This window comes from Giraffa tippelskirchi, chromosome 8, assembly GCF_054371585.1.
Source record: "Giraffa tippelskirchi isolate mGirTip1 chromosome 8, T2T-mGirTip1v1.2.pri, whole genome shotgun sequence".
NCBI classification, from domain to species: domain Eukaryota; kingdom Metazoa; phylum Chordata; class Mammalia; order Artiodactyla; family Giraffidae; genus Giraffa; species Giraffa tippelskirchi.
In genome coordinates, this window is record NC_137282.1 from 148,265,506 (window position 1) to 148,279,110 (window position 13,605).

At 38.5% G+C, this 13,605-nt stretch overlaps 1 non-coding gene and 1 pseudogene across 1 annotated transcript; one reads left to right on the forward strand and one right to left on the reverse strand.

Moving 5' to 3' along the window:
- Positions 1–423: 423 nt before the first annotated feature.
- On the reverse strand, positions 424–13,403 carry LOC145517597 (placental prolactin-related protein 3-like; annotated as a pseudogene).
- Positions 8,632–8,739, forward strand: LOC145519264 (U6 spliceosomal RNA). Its single transcript, XR_014063680.1, has one exon. It is a non-coding gene; the product is annotated as a U6 spliceosomal RNA (small nuclear RNA).
- Positions 13,404–13,605: the final 202 nt, after the last annotated feature.

Here is a 13,605-nt window from a genome sequence, read left to right on the forward strand (position 1 = left end):
GTGGCTGGCTTTCATAAAGAATCCTGAGAATTCAGTCTTCTTGGTAGCATGACCAGAATGATGAACAATTGTCTAATTCTTGGATTCTAATAACTTGACCCAGAATAACTGGCTGTGATTCTTAAGTAATCTCTTAATGGTCTTCTTTGTAATGCCAGCTTCTGCTATTTGTGACTGATTTTAATAGGAGTGTCTTTCTCTCAATTGTAGGGGAGGATTTTCTTTTTATTTTCTATTAAATGAAGAAAAAAAATGTTAACAAATTGCCCTCTTCGATTTTGACATCTCTACAATGCCTGTGATTATTTTTTAAGATGAGACCCATTTCACAGAGCAGGCATTAAAAACCTGTAAATTTGAAAGAAGCTTGCTATGAGATAGATCATTATGACCATCTCAGAGCTGGATGGGATGGATGTGGATTTAGCATGATTTGCTGATTTGGCACATCATGACCTTGGTGTAAATGTCAACTTTACATGCATCCTTGCGCAGGCACCGGTATCGGACATAAAATGCAAAAAGAAGGGCATCTTCGTAGCTGGACTCCAGGGATGGGAGATTTGCCCAGGAAATGTAAGCCTCATACTTCTTCCACCTGGCTGGAGAAATAACCTGAATACCCAAAACATAATGACTTCTTATGCATCTTACTAGTATTTGCTTATCTTTGTCCCTTCTAATTATCATGTTCATAGGTAAAGATAACCCTGTATGAGAGACATCAAAAGAGACACAGATAAATAGAACAGTATTATGGACTCTATGGGAGAGGGCGAGGGCGGGATCATATGGGAGAATGGCATTGATGCATGTAAATTATCATATGTGAAGTGAATCGCCAGTCCAGGTTCAACGCATGATACAGGGTGCTTGGGGCTGGTGCACCGGGATGACCCGTAGGGATGGGATGGGGAGGGAGGTGGGAGGGGGGTTCTGGAAGGGGAACACATGTACACCCATGGTGGATTCATGTCAATGTATGGCAAAACAAATACAATATTGTAAAGTTAAAAATAGATAAATAAACTAACTTGAAATTTAAAAATATAAGTAAAAAAAAAAAAAGATTTGGGGAAGACATACCAATATAAAATCTCTAGATACGGATTTTGGAGCCAGCCTATGAGAAAACTATTAGGAATCTAAAAAGTAGAAGCATAACTCAAGTTTACTTTCAACTGTCTCTTTTCTTCCTTCCCACTCTCATCCTTTGATTTGAGGAGAATAGAGAAAGAAGACAAGTGGAACTTCAATAGCAGATGTCCTGGGATACTTTGAAGAAAATGCTGATCTTGGAAATTCTGTTCTCTAGTCCTCTTATACTTGAAAATATTTCAACCCCCTGTGCCCAGGAAGAGACAAGCTTTTGGTGGAACTGTGTGCAATGCAGGGAAGGCTGCACATGTCAAAAATCGCAGTGAAATTCTGATTCCTTTACAGTAGAATCTAGCACTATGAATGACTAGGCTCCTGGTTTATGTAGTAGCAGTCTAGAATATAGAAGTCATGCATCTTTTTCTTACTAAATGAGATATTTCAAAACTCCTTATGCATTACAGGGGTTACCTCTTTCATTTTTGAACAAAGCAAGAAAACCCTCTGCAGGAAGCTCACCTGGCTGAATTGCCTCTCTATGAGTGCTTGAAGTTTATTTGATTTTTTCAAAGTCTCTCTGGCGCTTGATAGGATAGAACCCAAGACTTATTTTATTCTCTGCAGGTCCTTGACTAGATGATTCAGAGGACCATTCCAAGAGTACAGTAACATGAGTATCTACTTACCAAGGTCTTCATTCTAAGCAACCATAAGAAACAGTCTCATTAAAATAATCATAATTCAGTGGTTTAATTAACATGTGATTTTTGCTCAGAGCAGCTGACCTAAAACCCTCTTCGTTATTCCTATGCGTATACAGAGACAAATATATATACAAATATATTTGTATATTTGCATGAGAGAATCTAAGTATCTTATGGCAGGTCTGTATATGCCTGGAGTACCTGACCCAGGAAAGAGGGATTCTACCTGTGCCCACATCATTGTCACCCAGTGATTCATTCGTATTATTGAATCAGATGAGTCACTCATATTGATTTTGAGCGATAATTTGTTTTATGATATTACAACAAAGACACAATGAAGAAGACATGACATTCCTAAACAGGCTTTCTTTCCTCAGTTGATCCCAACACCAGCCCCCATGCTGCTATCAGAACAGTCTGTTTGTGGGACATGTGTCTGGGTGAAAATGACACAGCGTTGTCATTAGTAACAGCATCAGTGCGATGCACAATGGAGGGTTTTTGCCCCCAGTTCACTACTACTACCAGAATTGAGCATGAAAATCCCAGGAGCTGAAGATCTCTAATTAATATGCTTGATTTCTTTACAGCCATGAACTGTTTTACTGGTAAAGAACAGAGAACTGAATAGGATTAAATGTAGTAATGCACATAAAGTGCTGAGTAAAATCTATGGCCATGTAGTAACTCTCAATACACTTTAAATTTAAGCTTATTGAAGAAAACCTCCTCCTCCTCCTTCTCTTTGACCTTTTTCCTTTACTTGATCATCCTCATTATTAATGAGCTTAACAGAGGAAATGAATGCTGGTATCATTAAGAAAGTTGTAGAGAGAGAAGATAGTAGTTTAAGGGGGGATGCATGTGAAAATATTTTAAATAATGTTAGGATGAAGCATAATGCAGGAAATCAGAAAGGAGAGATTATAACGATGAAAATTTGGAGCTGCCATAAATGATTGAGGCTTGCTATGTAAACTGTGTTGTCCTCAGAACAGAGACAATCATTACAGCCATGAGAATAAAGTGATTTTTATAGGCCATTTTAGGGGAGACTTACAAATTAAGAATAAAAGGTGAAAAAAAATTAAAGAATAAAAAGTGACAGATGAGTCATTGAGAATGACGAATGAAGGAGGTGTCAGAGAAGTAGAAGCAGAATCAGGAGAGCCTTGAATGGCAGACGCGATGGCTCGGGTGGTGCAGTATAGGACTCCCACGTAGGAGTCACTAGTAACAGGGAGTACTCAACACTGGGGTGTGTTACTTACATATTCATGAATTTTGCCATCTTATATTTTACACATGGACGTTCCCATTCATTTCCTGTTTTCGTACAGTAGAATAGCTTCAATCCTGTGTCTAATGCATTGGTTGAACTAAAGTTGTCTGCATGGACAATTTATAGATCTGTTATTTATTTTGCTACTACAGATCTTTAGTCATCCCTTGATTTCACTCATGCTTCATCAACTGCATAATATAATTTCTCTTCAATTGCTTATGGTTCCTCCTCCGTTTTCTACATGTACAGTTACCATTGCCTCTAATAACCTGAAGCCTGGTAACCTACATACTGTCTCACTTGATCCGGTGAAAAACCTAGATGAAAGACTCACATTCGTCTGTTCGGCTCGTTCTATTTCTTTAAGAGTATTGAGGGGATTGGTGTGGCAGAATTTGGTGGCATTGATATACTTCGGTTTGCTCTGGGAATACTTTGCATCCTGAAAGTGATCAGGCAGTTACTTAGGGTTGTTGGGCACTCAGTAGATGAACCCATTAACAGAACATTAACATGTTTGATAGACGTGTAATTTTTTTAATGGGGGGGCATCAGAAAATTTGAAAGTCATTATTTTCCTACTTTTTCTCTACATTGTCTCTATAAAAATGATTTTACATCTAACTTTTCTAAGTTCAACCTTTTCCCTTCTCTGTTCTATTATTATCATTTTTTTTTTTTTTTTTTTTTAGTATTAGAATGAAATATAGTACATATATACCAATATTTGGTGCTTCACAAGTGACAGTAGTAGTAAAGAACATTTCTGTCTATACAGGAGATATAAGAAGACTCAGGTTTGATCCCTAGGTGAGGAGCATCCCTTGCAAGAGTGTATAGTAGCATACTCTAGTTTCTTGCCTGGTGAATCCTATGGCAGAGGAGCCTTTTGGGCTACAGTCAGTAGGGTTGCAAAGAGTTGGACACAACTGAAGTGACTTAGAATGCATGAATGCACCTATATTTAACCATTTAATCTCTTGCTTACTGTGCGTTAGAGCCAATATATTCCCTTATAAGAAGTTATACAGTTACGACTTTGACTTATTTCTGAATCCACACAGCAAAATGCTTAGTGTTCATCCAGGGAAGAATACAATGTTGTTTATGGTGACAAAATGGTACGTCAGAAAAACATGGCATAAAGTTATAGGAAATACTAAGCAATGGACTGAAAATAATAAGAGTAGAAAAATCTAGCTAACAGATTAATAGAGAAAAACTAAATTTTAGTGAAAGTTATGAACATTTAAAGACATTACTTGGAAGAGTTGGAAAAAAAATGGACAGTCAAAAATGGAGGATGAAACAAAAGCTAGTGAGTAAAGAGAACCCCTTGAATTTAATAGAAACCTTTAGCATCGCTTTTTATTAGTTGTCTGCTCTACAATGTGCTCCTTGATTGACCTAAAAGAATTAACATACAACTTTCAAATACCTTCATCAGAAAGACAATAATTGTTTCCAATTGTAAACTCCCTTTCTATTGGAGCTCTAAACCTATTCACTGCAAATTTAAAACAATAATTTGTATCAGTAAAAAAACTACCGTTATTCATCTTTGTGACCAGGATTCAGCTTTGTTTAACATGTTCCATCCACCCAGTTCACTGCAGAGCAGTTCTCATTTATTGGCTGTTTACTCTGAGCCTGGAGAAGAAAGCCCAAGAGACACCAAAGGACCAGAAAATCAACATGCTTTCTTTTCCCCAGTCCCGCCTAAAAGTGCTTTATGTCAGCTAGTATCATGGACTGAATGTGTGTTCTTCAAATTCATGTGTTAGAGCCCTAACTGCCAAAGAGGTGTTTTGGAAAGGGTTCTGACTTTTTGGAAGCCCATGGACTGTAGCCCACCAGACTCTTGTGTCCATGGGATTTCTCAGGAAAGAATACTGGAGTGGCTGGCCGTTCCCTTCTCCAGGGAATCTTCCAGACCCAGGGATAGAAACCAGGTCTCTCACATTGTAGGCAGATTCTTTACCATCAGAGCCACCAGCGAAGCCCGTTAAGGTTAAATCAGCTCTTAGGGTGGAACACTGATCCAATAGGTTTAGTGTCTTCATGAAGCGAAACACCAGAGAATTTTCTCTTTTGTCTCTGTGTCTCTGTGTCTTTTCCTCTGTCTCTCTTCACACCCCTCACCCTGTGTGAGGACACACGGAGAAGCCAGCCTGGGAAGAAAGAATTCTTACCAGAACATGACCTTGCTGGCACCCTTATCTGCGACTTCTAGCCGCCAGAACTAGGAGGAAATAAATTTGTTGTTTATTCCACTGAGTCTATTGTATTCTTTTATAGTATTCCTAGCTGACAAACACAAAATCATTTATTTTGGAAATTTAAAAAAGAAAATGAATGAAAGGAAATTGAAAAACTTATTGCACCTCTTAGGAATCTTTGAGATGTCACAAGACTGATCCTTTCGTCGATTTCCACATCTTATGATCTAACACCTTCTTTGACCTAGAGAGTGTGTTATTTGAAGTTTGGCTGTTGCAGCCTTCTTCTTTAAAGGATAATATTGCCAAGTCACTTAGGTGAAGGTAGCTTCTGGGAGCCTGGTGGGCTACTACAGTCCATGGGGTCATAAGAGTCGGACACAACTTAGCAACTGATCACCACCACCACTGTACTTACAAACTCATTGAACATTATCACGGAAAGTTTATGGATGTCGTGGGACAGATTGGAGGCACGGGTAAACACGTCTCTAAGGGAATTCAGGGGGATGTCAAACACGTCAGGACGGCAGGATGGGCATAAGTTGCCTTGGCACAAGAGCAGGTTTGACATGACCAGCAGCAGGAACACACAGGACCCTGCTTAAATAAAAACATGAGCCATTCTGAGAAGATCTAGTCACCTGAGGTTATCAAATCCATCCTGTGGAGGGAAGCCTTCTCTCTCCCTGTTGCTCTGAGTAGGAGATGGTGCTGTAGTAGCTGGGGTGGGGAAGAAGCAGCACCTTCTGTGTAAATTGAGATGGATGATGATATTTGCACAGATAGATAGTTGGAGGTGTAGGTTACTCCCTGCATTGTTGTATTGCTCCCAGAAGTACTTCTGTGCTCTGCAAACATTTGGAACTTAATTAAGAGCCAGAGTGTTTAGGCCATTCTTTAAAGACAGTTTAATGTTGGGACTCTGCAGACTCTGAGCAGTGAGGCCCTCTAGGAGTTTGTAATTTTTTCACTCTACATTGACTAATGCTTGAGTTTTAGACGATGAAGTGACAAGAAATGTACAGTTGATCTGTGTGGTTTGCCATCACGCTGGGGTAAGAGTAAACACATGACTGACTCATCGCTACTATTGAGAACAAAGAGAATACTAAGAGAAAAAGGATACTGTACCTTGGATCTGCTAACTCACCTTACTAACCCCATGCATGTCTTCAACACTTTCCCAAAAGCTTTAAAACATCTTAAAATTTGTGTTTCATAGTAACCCTGTGAGATAGCCTTAATCATCACTATGATCATTAAGTTCTGTTAATGAAGATGGGATGACTTGGAGAGGGCAATAATTTTCCCCAGTTCCCTTTAGCAGATGGAGGTGACTGGGCACCACTACAGTCATCCGTTCACTTCCTGATGTCACATCGCACATGCCTGTGGGCTCTCGGTCTGCATGTGTGTAACCAGGACCACATCAGGAGCTGTGATGTCACCACTTGCAGAGAAAAATATTTTGTCTTTTAATGCAAAACAGCAGTGACGCTAGAACATTGGTTTTATCCACTTGTTCTTTTCTGTCTATAAAATACTCACTTTTAAAGTTTTTGACAGTTATCAATGTGGGGGCCTGGTTCTCCTGGCTAGCCTTTCTTCTAAGCACTTTGACAGCTCTTTTACTTTTATGCATCTTTAATCTTCTCCTTATGTTTATTTGTTTGTTTGAGAAAACAGCAAATAAATTGCCAAATGGCAATATAAGAATATTACCTGGTCAGCACCCAAGACAACGTCATTGGCTCTGCAAACAAGGCCTGCCCTTTTCTGACTTTGACATTTTAGGGACAAAATTTATCTGTCTGGCCGGGAGTATATCCTGACAACCCATGGGGCTTAGTTTTTGAACCATCTCCAAACATCTCCTCTTGGATAGAAGAACTAGATCTTCATGCTTCCATGATGTATTGTAATCTTTCAGGAATTATTCCTGTCCTTACCTTTGGCCAACAGAAGCATAAAATCATAGACTCTTGCAAGCATGATTTTAATATTACTTGTCCTGTCCGTCCTTTGTAAATAAGCAGAATTTAACACTGAAGTGAGCAAGACTTGAGTTTGGACAAGAGAACTGATGAAATAGAGACTTTATCCTCCTGAATGAGATCTGAACATGATTCTTTTTCCAATTTACCAGAAGAGTGGTAATTTAATTAAGGTAAGATATCAGCATTTACTAGGTTTTCTCTGCTCTTAGTTTAAAGGCACATGGTAACTAAGAATATAATGGTTATTTAAAATTAGGTGATGAAAATAAAAGAAGTGGTTCTCAAAAGGAAGACATATAAGTTGGAGAAATTTGGGACTATCTCTCTAATCAACTAAAGAGTTTATTGTGACAGGCAAGGAGAATAACAGCTTGTATAACATAGATGTATTTGTGTGCATATATTTATGTGCATGTAAGAGCCTTTTGATGAAAGTGAAAGAGGAGAGTGAAAAAGTTGGCTTAAAACTCAATGTTCTGAAAACTAAGATCATGGCATCTGGTCCCATTACTTCATGGGAAATAGATGGGGAAACAGTGGAAATAGTGTCAGACTTTATTTTTTTGGGCTCAAAAATCACTGCTGACGGTGATTGCAGCCATGAAATTAAAACACACTTACTCTTGGAAGGAAGGTTGTGACCAACTTGGATAGTATATTTAAAAGCGGAGACATTACTTTTCCAACAAAGGTCTGTCTAGTCAAGGCTATGGTTTTTTCAGTGGTCATGTATGGATGTGAGAGTTCGACAGTGAAGAAAGCTGAGCACCGAAGAATTGATGCTTTTGAACTGTGGTGTTGGAGAAGACTCTTGAGAGTCCCTTGGACTGCAAGGAGATCCAACCAGTCCATCCTAAAGGAGATCAGTCCTGGGTGTTCGTTGCAAGGACTGATGTTGAAGCTGAAACTCCAATACTTTGGCCACCTCATATGAAGAGTTGACTCATTGGAAAAGACCCTACTGTTGGGAAGGATTGGGTGCATGAGGAGAAGGGGATGACAGAGGATGAGATGGCTGGATGGCATCACTGACTCGATGGACATGGGTTTGGGTAAACTCCGGGAGTTGATGATGGACAGGAAGGCCTGGTGTGCTGCGATTCATGGAGTCGCAAAGAGTCTGACACGACTGAGCAACTGAACTGATACATGTGTTATGCATAAATACATGCTTAATTCCTACATGGAACTTTGGACCTTATAAAATTCAATTTTATAAGAGGCAGTAAATATAACAGAATACCCTCATTCCTAATGTAATTGATCATTTGTTGGTAGATGACTAATTATATGATTTTTTCTTCTGTTAAAATGTTATCCGTGTGTTTGCTTTGGTATCACATATATTAAAAATTGGAATAATACTGAAAAGATTACCATGGCCCATGCCCAAGGATGACACATAAATTGGTGAAGCCTTCCATATTTTTCTGTAACAACTTTGAGGGTTGGGATGGGAAGGAAGGTGGAAAGGAGGTTCAAGAACAAGGGGACACAGGTATACCTATGGCTGATACATGTTGAAGTTTGGCCAAAAGCAGTACAGTATTGTAAAGCAATTACCCCTCAATTAAACATCAATAAATTCAATTATTAAAACTGTTATTGGGGATCATATAACAGGTTCAGATAGCCATTGTATGACTAAAGAGGATCTGACTGGAAACTGATGGTGTCACTTATCATTGGTTAGTGATTCCTTAACTGTATAGTTGAGAGAAAAATAAACTAACAAACACTATTGTCTGTGATTCAGTGTCCTAAACAAGTTATAATCCTTGTCTGTGTTCGCTTTTAGGTGGTATAGTGCCCAAATTTTGAAACTGAGGCTGTTCCCAGAAGCGCACAGTCAAGAGTCCTGCCCAGGGTTTTTGCTCCTGATGCTGGAGGCTTCTGTTCTCTGGTCCACTAAGTCCAGAATTTTCTCTCCTGAGCATTCTCTGGTTCCATCATGTGCACAAGTCTTTATATTTTGGTTTTCTATTGATTCTCTTATTCTGTTTATCAGACTACTTTGTCTATTTACGATTCATTTTTTACACCCTTTTGTGCTTTGATTTTTCTTATGCTCTTTAGTGTATTTGCTTCTATGTCTACCTCTCTGAGTAGTTTTCAGTATCTACATAAACCCTACCCTATTCTCTTACTGGCTGGATTTTGGGTTTTAGCATGAGCATATTTTTATGAACTTCATTTTCCTTCTGGTGCAGGTTCTGGTAGACAGCTTAAGCTTGTTGGCTCACATCTGGCTTGTTCGTGTTGTCTCTAAAGAATTAGAGAACTCTGCTTTCTTTCTAGGCCATACCGCCCCTTGTTTTGATACCATTGCTAATTTTCTGTGATTTCACTTCCTGCCTCATAACCTTTATCTTTCTCAACCTACTGTAACTTGAGTACTATATGTCTCTATGTTGTTATTACTATTTTAAATAAATATCAACCAAGTATACCTGAGAATTAAAGGGAATAAGATTACAGTAGTATTAGTAATAATACATTCCTACAAATTACAAGCCAGTAAAGCTCCCAATTTTAAATGACTTTCTATCTATGTATTATTAAGGTCCCCTACTCATTTTTCCTTACTAGGTATTTCAATTTTGAAATAGAATGTAGAACACAATGGAGTGGAAAATTCTGGGAATCACCATGGATTTTAGATGCCTCAAGATTAAGTATGGAATTGTTAGTTTTCTATAGTTAGTAGGGATATTCTTAGCACATATAGCTCAGTGTAGGATGATTGCTATTGAGTGAAGGACGTATACTGTGAACTGTAATCACCAAACAGCTGATTGGAGATAAAGAAAGCAATGCCAGGAAGACACAGGCTTTTGTTCTGTAAAGAAAAACTTACAGTGTCTGTCATCTACAGTCTAATCTTCAGATTTTTCAAAACACTTAATCTTCCTTTGCTCATTTATTAATTTGGGTTGTTTAATTTTTTTTCCTACTGAGTTGCATGAGTCTCTTATATATACTTAAATATGATGCCCTTACCAAATATGTGATTTGCAAATATTTATTTTCATTCCATTGGTTGCCATTTCTTTTACTGATGACTTCTTTTACTATGCAGAAGGTTTTGAGTTTGATGTGGTCTCACTAGTTTATTGTTGCAGCTCTGCCTTTGCTTTTGATGACTGAGTTGTTTGAGCTGCTTGTATTTTGGAAAGCAATCCGTTGTCAGTTGTTTTGTTTGCTATTATCTTCTCCCATTCTTACCAAAAGACACAGACTGGCTGAATGGATACAAAAACAACACCCATATATATGCTGTCTACAAGAGACCCACTTCAGTCCTAGAGACACATACAGACTGAAATTGAGAGGATGGAAAAAGATATTCCATGCAAATGGAAATCAAAATAAAGCCGGATTGGCAATTCTCGTATCAGAAAAAATAGACCTTAAAATAAAAACTATTATAACAGAAAAAGAAAGACACTACCAAATGATCAAGGGATCAGTCCAAGAAAAAGACATAACAATTTTAAATATTTATGTACCCAACATAGGAGCATCTCAATACATAAGGTAAACACTAACTGACATAAAAGGGGAAATTGACAGTAACCCAATAATAGTAGGGCATGTTAACACCCCACCTATACCAAAGGACAGATCATCAAAATGGAAAATTAACAAAGAAACACAAAATAAAAGGAAATATTAGAGCAAACAGACTTAATTGATATCTTCAGCACATTCCATCCAAATACAGAAGAATACACTTTCTTCTCAAGTGCACATGGAACATTTCCTCTTCTTGGGTCACAAATCAAACCTCAGTAAATTTAAGGAAATTGAAACTACATCAAGCATTTTCTCTGACTGCAACACTATGAGACTAGATATCAAATATAGGGAAAAAAAACTTCAAAGAACACAAACACATGGAGATTAAACAACACATTTCTAAATAATGAACAGGTTACTGAAGAAATACGGGAAGTCAAAACATTCCTAGAAACAAAGAACAATGAAAACATGATGATCTAAAACCTATAGGATGCAACAAAAGCAGTTCTAGGAGGGAAGTTTATAGCAATACAAATCCTACGTCATGAAACACATTGAATAGACCAGATAACTTTACGTATCTTTAATTCTTTTAAAATTTCTCTTATCAATGTCTTAAAGGTTTTGTTTAAAATCTTTCAACATCTTGCTTAAGTTTATTTCTAAGTGTTTTATCTTTTTTTGATGCAATAGTAAATGAGATTGTTTTCTTTATTCCACTTTCTGATAGATCATTGTTGGTATATAGGCAGGCAACTGAGTTTCATATTTTAGAATATAGTAAATATAATGTATGCTACATCTTTAAAGAATAGACATTTTTCCACAAACAAGACATATAGATGATCAAGAGGTAGATGACAAGATGCTCAGCATCACTAATAATCAAAGGAAATGCAGATCAAAATCACAAGAAATATCACCTCTTACCTGTTTGAATAGCTAGTATCAAAAATGTAAGTAATGACAAATGTTATTGAGGATGTGGAGAAAAAGGAGTGCTTATGCACTGTTGGTAGGGATGTATACCAGTGCAACTCCCATGGAAAAATACTGTGGATGTTCCTCAAAAATTTAAAAGAGAACTATTATGTGGCCCATTTTCCCACTTCTGGATATATTGTCAAAGGAAATGAAATCATTCTCTCAGAGAGAGATCTGTACTCCCATGTTCACTGCATCATTATTCACAGTAGCCTTGGAATAGGAACAACCTGAGTATCTTTCAACAGGTGAATGGATTAAAACAATGTGATGTGACATATATAGGTAAATATTATTTAGACATTAGTAAAAGAAACAAATCCTTTCATTTGGGGCACCATGGATGAAACTGGACATCATTATGCTAAGTAAATGAAGTCAGAGAAAGACAAATATCATATGATCTCAATATAAGGAATCTCAAAAAAAAAAAAAGATGGAACTCAGAGTAGAAAAATGATTGCCAAAGACTGGAGGATAGGGAAACGGAGAGATTTTTAAAGGTTACACATTTTCATGTATAAAAAATTAATAAGGTCTGATGATCTAATGTTTGAGCTTCATGATCTAATCGTGATATCTAATAATGCATTTGAGCAAGCTCTGGGAGTTGGTTATGGATAGGAAGCCTGTGTTGCCTCAGTCCGTGGGGTCACAAAGAGTCAGACTCGACTGAGCAACTGAACTGAGCTGAGGATCTAATGTGTAGCATGGTTACTGTAACTAATAAGATTGTGCTGTATATTTGAAATTGTCTGAGAGAGTGGACATCATCGAGTGGCATCACTGACTGGAAGGACATGAGTTTGAGTAAGCTCTGGGAGTCGGGGATGGGCAGGGAAGCCCGGCGTGCTGCAGTCCATTAGGTCGCAAAGAGTCGGACAAAACAGAATGACGACTGAACTGGAGAAAGTGGAACTTACCTGTGTTCTCCTCAAAAATCAAAAGTTAAACATATGTGGTGATGGCAATGTTACTTAATAGAAAGGGAAACTCCTTTCTAATACATGCACAAATGGGGGTGGACAAGACAGAGGGGTAGGTGGAAGTGGGGTACACCTCTCTCCACCGATGCATCAAGAACGTCTAAAGATGCAGCGGCTCTCACAGAAGACCAGGTGAATACCGGAAGGGCTCCCTGACTACTGAGAAGGAATATCCGGATCCATACAGAACTGGTAGGACAAAGGAAAGCAGGGACAAGGAGGAAGGGGAAAGAAGGAGGAGAGCCAGTGGGACCAGCCTGCACATGGGGGTGAGGGAGCTGAAGCGCAGGGGACAGATCCCCCATCCAGGGCCGTCCACTGGGACGGGGAGAGTCATTTGAAGCTGTTGAGGAGTGAACTAACTAATCTGTGACAGTCTGAACGGAGTGAGAACCACATAGACAACCCATGCTGCAGCCTTTCATACGTCGGACAGGGTTGTGAGTCCACTGTTGTCCACAGAAGCTGGGAGTTGGAGCCATGGGGATTGCAGAATAAAACCAGGGTGAGGACTCCTGTTGATTGTGGGGAGTCAGCCAGATGGGATGGGATGGAGGAAATCTACTGCATGGAATTCTTCCTAAGGAAAGCCATGAGGCCATAAAATTAGGGTTCAACTGCCTGTGGAGTAGAGCTATCTCTTTCTCCTTGCTGGTACCTGTAGGTTGAGCAATAGAGAAGGACTTTAGAGAGGGTGGTCCTTGAGTGCCTGATGCACTAAGCAATGGAGAATTTTGAATGTCTATATACCCTACCCTACCCTATTCTCTGTCTAAATTTTGGTTTTTAGCATCATAATATATT